The sequence below is a fragment of the Cicer arietinum genome, chromosome 1 (assembly GCF_000331145.2).
Source record: "Cicer arietinum cultivar CDC Frontier isolate Library 1 chromosome 1, Cicar.CDCFrontier_v2.0, whole genome shotgun sequence".
NCBI lineage: Eukaryota > Viridiplantae > Streptophyta > Magnoliopsida > Fabales > Fabaceae > Cicer > Cicer arietinum.
Window position 1 is genome coordinate 44343300 of NC_021160.2, and position 8475 is coordinate 44351774.

Below are 8475 nucleotides of genomic sequence, written 5' to 3' on the forward strand. Positions count from 1 at the left end.
AAACAATCATTCAAGATAACAATCTCAAGAACATGACGATGATCCATATTTTAATAAATTAAGATGAACTTTATTTGTTTAAATTTGATGTGTAATAATTTTTACTTTATTTTAATTTGGAATTGTAATAGTTTTAATTTAAATTTAGTTTGGTGCCATGTATAAGTGAAAATACTTTATTTTTTTATATTTAGTTTTTTTTGTTGAAAAATATGATGTGTGGCCAATATGGACCTATAGGCATTTGTAATATCATTTGAGAAAGTTTGAGAAAGAGAATGATGAGTTCGCTGTGTTTCCTCGTTGAGTTCTTTAATTAGAATTTGCTTGAATCTTATGAATGACTTCCTTAACATTATGGTGATTCATCATTGCATCATTGGCTTATCAATCATCATTGGTTGTGGCTTCAGCCTGAAAATGCGCCTTAGGCGCTGCTGTTGCACTTGAGACACACAACTTCTTCTATTTGACGTTTTCTGCATTTTCTCCTCTTTTGACTCTGAATTGAGTTTCGATGTCTTCAATAAAGTTGTAGCGATGGATCTTAACTTTCATTTTCACTTGATGAGACTCCAATTAGACATCTACAACTCCAGATATGACTGAAATACTCCACATATGTCATGTTTGATTTCTCCCCAAGATTTAGCACTGCACTAAAACAAAGCAACAACGCAAAACTACAAAAATTCTTTACTTAATCAAGAAAATAAGAACTTAAACATTTAATTAAATCAGAGAACTAAAATCAATAAAATATAGCAAATAACTCATTAAATTAACTAATGAATAAAAGATAACTAGGACTAAAAATAATGAAAAATATGCATTACCATCTTACATTGTTCGTTAAAACGGCTACCCTATAATTAATTATATAAAAAATATTTATTTATTTAATTATTTATTTTACCCCAAAAAAAAATAAAAAGAAAATAAATTATTTATATTAATAAAAGAAAGATTTTTTTTTATTAATTTGGTTTGACAATGGGATGATCATGCTCCTACGTATCCCTAAGTATAATAGGAAAATCAAAATACGTAGTTCTTAGTAGAAAATATTTGTGGGTTAATTGATTTTAGGCATAATTGCTACTGCGACCCCTTAACTTAATTTCAGTGAACACTTCAGTCCTTTATATTTTTTTTTCCCAATTTGGTCATTTTATTTAATTTTAAGTAAACAATTTGATCTTTTATGTTTTAAAATGTTAACAATGTTATCCTTTTTTTTGTTTTTTACAAAAATTCATCAAAATTTTCAAACATAACTCATAAAATTAATTATCATCTTCAATACAATGCAAATTTCATCAAATTTATAACTCAAATATTCAATTAAACTCATATTTTCGATATTTTGTAATAAAATTAAATAAACAACCAAATCGTGAAAAAAAAGGTAAAATATTAAAGTATTATCTGAAATTAAGTTAAGGGACCGCAACCGCAGGAGCAATTGTACATTGATTTCATTATTACTCAATTTTTTTTATTATTAAAAAAATGAGTTAATAGTGATAAGTGAGAAAAAAAAATGATTACCAAATAGTAGGATAATAAAACAAAGAAAAATATATCAATTTTTTTAAATAAATAAATTTTATTTTTTAGGGGATGCATCAATTTAAGAGGTGCATGATTTGTATAAAAATTAAAATCGACTACTAGAAGGCAAATCGTAATACATAGAGAAAATTCAAACACTTATCTATTTTTCTCTTCCCTTTTGCGAAGGTAAATTCAAACACTTATCTATTTTTCTCTTCCCTTTTTTGAAGTAGGTGATTATAGAGAAAATTGTGTAACAATGATGCAATAGAGAATCAACGGTAGCTCTCTGGTGGACAAATTCAAGCACATAAAACTAATTGATATTTTTTAATCTCTTCTTCATTTCTCCTCTTCTTTTTTATTTCTAAGAGTCTCATAACACTCTTATTTATATTAATAAATTAGAGTTAAGTAATTTTTATAAAATAAATGTCTACAATTATGACTAATTTAGTTGAATCATCAAATTTTATTTTCTTTTAAAAAATTTCCTCAAATTCCAAAAAATAATATTAAATAACAATCATTCATATTTAATTTACTCCAAAAAATTCCATATTTGTTAACTTTACATTTAATTTCATAAATAAAAATAAAAATTTTTGAATTATTTTTTTATTACTATGTTATTATTAGACCAAAAAAATTAAAAATTAAAAGTCAAACATATATCTCTTTTCATTAACAAGTGAATATCATACCAAAAATAAAATAAAATTATATTTTGAAATAAAAAAAATAAAATGTTTGAGTAAAAACGTTCAAAATACTATTTTTTAATTAAATTTTGTGTGAATATTAAGAAAAAACGGATAAAACTAGGTGTGGACACACTCAAATACATCATTTGGTATTTAGAGCTTGTCACTAACTGGTAATCTTAATTTTTTATTTCCATTTTAGGTTTCTTTTGTGTTGTTGAAGTTATTGAGAAGTTTGAAATTTTAGGTTCATTTTTTGCAATTTGACCTCTTTTTTTATGTAATGTTGAGTTATTAGTTGATTATAAGTGTGATAATATGTGTGAGAATATTTATTTTGGTAATTATTTGTTTTATTTTTGGTGAAATTCGACAAGTTTGAGTTGCTGGAAAAAATTATGCATTTGATCGTTTTCTCTTGCAATTTTCTTTGATCCAAAATTTCATTTATAAATTTATTTTGGATGTTATGTTTTCTATACATGATTGATTCTGGAAGTTCAAAATATTCTGAAAGTTCAAATTTATTTTTGATCTGACATAAATTGGTCTTATGAATGCATATATGTTATTTTGGCCAACATTATCTCTAATATTGATACTTTTTGTTATTGTAGAAATCATCTTCGATTTGAAAACAAAGGTCTTGTTTTTAACACTATCATCAACCAAAAAATTTCCTATGTATCTTTTTATGACAATCAAACTTCTAACACAATCTGCAACTCTTATTTATAAGGAAAGAAGTGTGTAGGAACAATTGAGCAAAATTGTAAAATGTATGTTTGAAATTTTCAATGTTGAACTCTTGTATTTTGACATTTTTTCTTTATATTATTATTGCAAATTGCACTTTATATTGCAATTTGCAAGTGTCACATCATTAAAAAAAAAAAGCATACGTACAACTTGGTAGTTAAAATTGACATGTTGATTGGTTCAAATAATACAAATATTATAAAGTTGATCAAATCGGAATGTAGACTTTGAACTCATTCCTTCTCATTTCCAAAAGAGTTAAACTGTTGACTTGGTTGGTAGAGGAATAGCGGAATATATATTGATACTAATTTAATTCTTCATAAAACTAATTTTAATCCATAAAAATAAATAAATTGGACAAATTTGTTCCTTACATTCTTTTCATTTTCTTTGGTATATGAATGAAAGAGGAAAACGAAAAAAAAATGTATAGAAAATAATATAGTTATTTATTTTGTTAACGAAAAATATAATACATATCAATATATAAACCTACACAAAATTGCGAAATTTTAGATTTTTGTTTGAATTTAAATTTGGCTAGTTGTTTGAACTATGACTTATAAACAATAATATGATTTTTTAATAGTATGATATAAGAGAAAATAAAAAAATGATGTCAAAAAATAACTTTATATTGAAAAAATAACATTAATATGTTTAAACACTCTTTCTCCCTCACACGGACACACATATATAAGGAATTAAAATATGATAATACTTTAGTAGAAAGATATAGTTTCTTGAAAAAATTAACTAATTAATTTAAATTTTATCTCTAAAAATCATAAAATAGGTAAATAGATAAAAGATATTGAAAATAAAAGAACAAAAATAAATAAGTAACAAATGATAATAATGAACACTAAATTAACATAAATTATATTTTGTAAAATTTGAAATAATTACTTTAAAAGTTTAATGTTTACAAAACCAAAATTAATTTAATTTTATCTATATGATCTACTATATAAAGCATTAGCAATATAAAACCTTTTAATTTGATTCAAATTTTTGGTAAATGGCATGTGTTCACATATGCTATCACTTTCTGCAGGTTTCTTGAACAACAACAATGCAACGAACAAAATCCCAATTTATCATTTTTATTATATTTTAAAAAAAATAAAATAATAAAAGAAGCTAGAAAAGTAGACTAACAAATATAAGTGATAAACAACTAAGGATAAAATATTTAACCAATAAGAGTTCAGTTCCTTCATTCTCTATACTCAAGTAAACCAATGAATAGTCAATACATATGAAAGGTAGTTAGTAACGAAAAAAGTAAAAACTACAATACAAAATTGGAGAGTACCACACAAGAGTTTTTTATTTTGTAATAACGAAAAAATAATAACTACAATACAACTAGTTGCTTGTTGTAAAACCTCGGTCTTTTTTACATTAACCATTATAACATAAGATATGTCAAGAGATAATTAATAGAGTTTGTAAAATATTAATATTAAATATAAAAGAGAGAAAAACATAATAACTAACACATAACTAAAGCAATTAATAATTAATTTTACATCTTTAATAATAATAGTTGAAATATATATTTAAAATTTATATCCAATTTACTCTCGTTTCAAAATTCACCAAAGACCAAACTCTTAACTTGTGAGATTGATATAGTTAACTTGAGTGTTTTGAAGTTATAATAAATTTGTTGATTTAGTTTTTAGCGACAAGGCATAAATTCAGTAATATTACTTTATTTGACTTCAAAACCATCTATTTCTTGTATTTGACTAACTTGAGAGACAAGTCAAATTTTATATGGATAAGTATAATGATATACTTAAATTTGATAGATTTAGTTTGTCTTAGGATTCAAGTTCCCAAATATCCTCTCTTAGAGCACAAAGGTTCCAAATCTCTTATGCAACACACCATACTTATAAAGTAGATTTAAAATTCAGTCTTTGCACTTTCAAAAACTTTTATAATTTGTTGTATGATTTTAAATTGTAGTTCGTAAATGCAATTGCAATTGCAACAATGCAGATTTTAAAACCACTGCAATGAATTTTAAAGATTTGAAGCATATAAAAACTTAGTTAAAACTGTGTCGGTCGCATATAAAAAAGTCTAGTTAGAACCCATGCAAGTGCCAAAACGAGTCACCTATCTCAACAATTAAGCCTTATGAATTGGTCGTACAAGAAAACAATAATAAAAATTCTTTCAATTCCAGTGATACTTCCACAATTTAATTTCACATTTGATTAGAAAATTTCTGGTATGGTGTTGATGTTATTACACATTTTGTGTAATTTTTTGGAGCATTAATATATACATTTTGTGTAGTTAATATATATAATTACACTATTTAATAAATAAATAAATTTAATAGAATAAAATTTAGGTTATTTGTTGGCAATCCTTTTAGGACTTCTTCTATGGTCCTCTTCATTGAGGCTTATTGGGTTGGTGGCATTAATGTTGTCAAGTTGAAGATTTCTAGTTGTGCTTTTGAGTATACTATTCGTGTGTGGGCCAGGCCCCAACCCTCCACTTCGGTTTCCTTGAGCATGTTGTGCTTTAGCTCTCTTTATTTCACATATTCTGATTATTTACATACAAAATTAAATCATTAGTATATAGTAACAATAACATATTAATTTAATCAAACTATGCTATGCATATGAATATGATTACTGGAAAATGGAATTAATAAAACTTACATGGTAATTGTCATAGATTTTTTAGAGGAAGACTTGTAATTGGGCGTTGGAAGCATTGTTGGCATATGGATGAAACTACCAGCAGCAAGAGCCATGATGAGAAATAATAAAGAAGAAGCTTGCTTATACTTTATAGTACAAAATGTTAGTGTGTTCAATCTATGTTTGGTTGTAGTATCTGATCATGTGATTTTGAAGGAGTGATTTATAGGGAATGAAGTGTGTAGGAACAATTGAAGAAAATTGTAAAACGTATCTTTGAAATTTTCAATGTTGAACACTTCTCTTTTTTTCTATGGGTCCATGGTCAACCTTTTTTATTGCATGTGACATTTTATTTGACTGACCATGATAATATTTTTGTATCTACTTTATTTCAACATGTATATATGTGGTAAATATCAACCTTTCTTAAAATCATATTCAATCGGATATAGCAGAAAAGATTAAAATAATAATTCTATTTCGAAATGGATATTATTATTGTAGTTGTAATTAAATATTATGACATTTTACATGTAATATATTAGTCTTATAAATTATGAAACTTTTATTTGAAGTTAACCTATCAAGTTATATTGTTTTAGTTTTATGTTTAATGTTATTTAATATAGTATATTAAAAATTAAAAAAATAAATTATTTTATCATCATCAATTTGATCACGGTTAAACTTTGGTTGAATCTTTAAATCTTGAATTGGTACATCGATCAAACGTCTGGTCTGATTTTCTAAATATTAGTAAATACAATAAAGAATATAATATGTTTTTTTTTACAATAAAATTTCGATGAATGAGTTTCAGACTCATCAAATATAACTATTAGACTCGACAAGTAAAACTTAGCCGTTTTGAAAGAAATTTTTTTTTATTAGGTAAATGAAATAAAAACAATAAATATCATTAATATATTTTTTTCTCCACAAACAATTTTTTTGTTATATATATAAGAGACATATAAAATGAAATGATATAAGTTTACTTAATGACAATGAAGATGTTGTAGGTGGTATGGTGCGGAAAGAAGAAGACGATTAAAAGACAAAATTGACAAAATGCTCCTTAATTTTAATATTTAAAGGCAAAATCGTTCCTGATTTTAAATACTTAAATACAAAGTCTATGATATAACATCCATGTTAATGTATCAATGAATCATTTAACATAAAACAGCAACATCCTTAATGAGGTTCAATTACAGAGATAGCATTTTGATTCACGTGTGATTAAATGGAAGAGTTTTATGATGTAGGGTAAATTTAAGAGAACATTTTAACAAATGTTTTCAAATTCAAGGAGCGAATTATTAGTTTACTCTTAAAAGTAAGAAGAAGAGAGCGGAAATTTGTTTAAGATATTTAATTTTTTCTATTTATAAATACTATTATTTAAACAATTTTAGGTGTATAATTAGTACAATTCTAATTTAATTACTTCAATGACTATTCACATATTAATATATTTAATCGAAGACTATTCATATCCACCTTAATTAGTTTGTGTTTATGGGAAAAAACCTTCATCATGTTTGGCCTGAAACAACATAATCATGTTTAGTATCTTTTCAACAACAAAATTGTTGTCAATACATCATATTTCTTTTTGAATCATGTTTCTTTTTGTTTGACTTCTTCTCACTTCGATTCCCTTTCTCTTTCTGAAAATTCTAAATTCAATTTATGAAAGAGAGCAAAATATAAAGTGCAATTTTGCTTACAAAATCGTTTAAGTTACATAATTTTATTAATCACCTATTTTACTTAATTAATTAAGAACTAATATTAATTAATCAATTTTTAACATAAACAAACAATTATAGAAGGTAGGGATTGAAACAAAAAAAAAAAAAAATCTAATTTGTAAAAACTAAAACAAAAATTTTATTTTGCAGTTACTAAAATAATTATTTTACATTTTGTAAGGACGAATTTCATATTAAGGGTTTAGAATTTTTTTTTTCTTCCAATTAATATTTTGGTAGCTCAAATCCATTTTACATACAGACAAAAACATACATGCGCACACTTTTTCAACAATACATATCACTACACTAGATATATCTATCAATGAGAGAGAAAAAGTTTTTTTATACTTCCTTCACAAACTTTAATTTTCTAACTTTCCAAACCTCCACGAATTTTCCTTTTACAAAAACCAAAAATTATAGAATAACAATAATGACAAATAAAAATAAATAAAGACCGTAACCATTGGACTGAGAAGAATGCAAGGATGAAAATGAGTGGGCACTTCATTATTGGTTGTCTATGGCGGAAAAATATAAACTTTGTTGTATAAAAATAATTAATTTTAATTTTAACTTTTGAAAATTTATAAAATGAAAATTAGATAGAAGATGCTGAAATTAGAAGGGCATAAATAAATAAGTAACATATGATAAAATGAGCACTAAATTGATATAAACTATCTTCAAAATTTAAAATATTTAATTTAAATTTCATGTATATAAAATCAAAATTAATTTTACTTTATTTATATCTTGTACTATATAAAATAGAAATATATGTAGTATCATTCATGTGAATGTGTTCTAAGCATATTTTCACAAATAATGTCGTATGTAATTTTATATGAAAATATGTTTCGCATGAAGATTATTTTTTGAAAAAAATCTACAGAAAAGTTTCATCGGTAAATTTCCATTTTATAATATTGAAGGCCGAATTATTAGTTAGATTTGGTAAATCCTATATGAAGTCATGAATGTACACACATTTGAATTAAATTACTTTAGCAG

General features: G+C 24.5%; 1 long non-coding RNA gene across 1 annotated transcript; it reads right to left on the reverse strand.

Annotated features, from left to right (window-relative positions):
• Window positions 1-5202: 5202 nt before the first annotated feature.
• On the reverse strand, window positions 5203-6077 carry LOC140919160 (uncharacterized). The gene is made up of 2 exons (XR_012161751.1): window positions 5717-6077; window positions 5203-5597 (listed from the first exon to the last, which is right to left on the reverse strand). It is a non-coding gene; the product is annotated as an uncharacterized lncRNA (long non-coding RNA).
• Between the last annotated feature and the right edge of the window lie 2398 nt (window positions 6078-8475).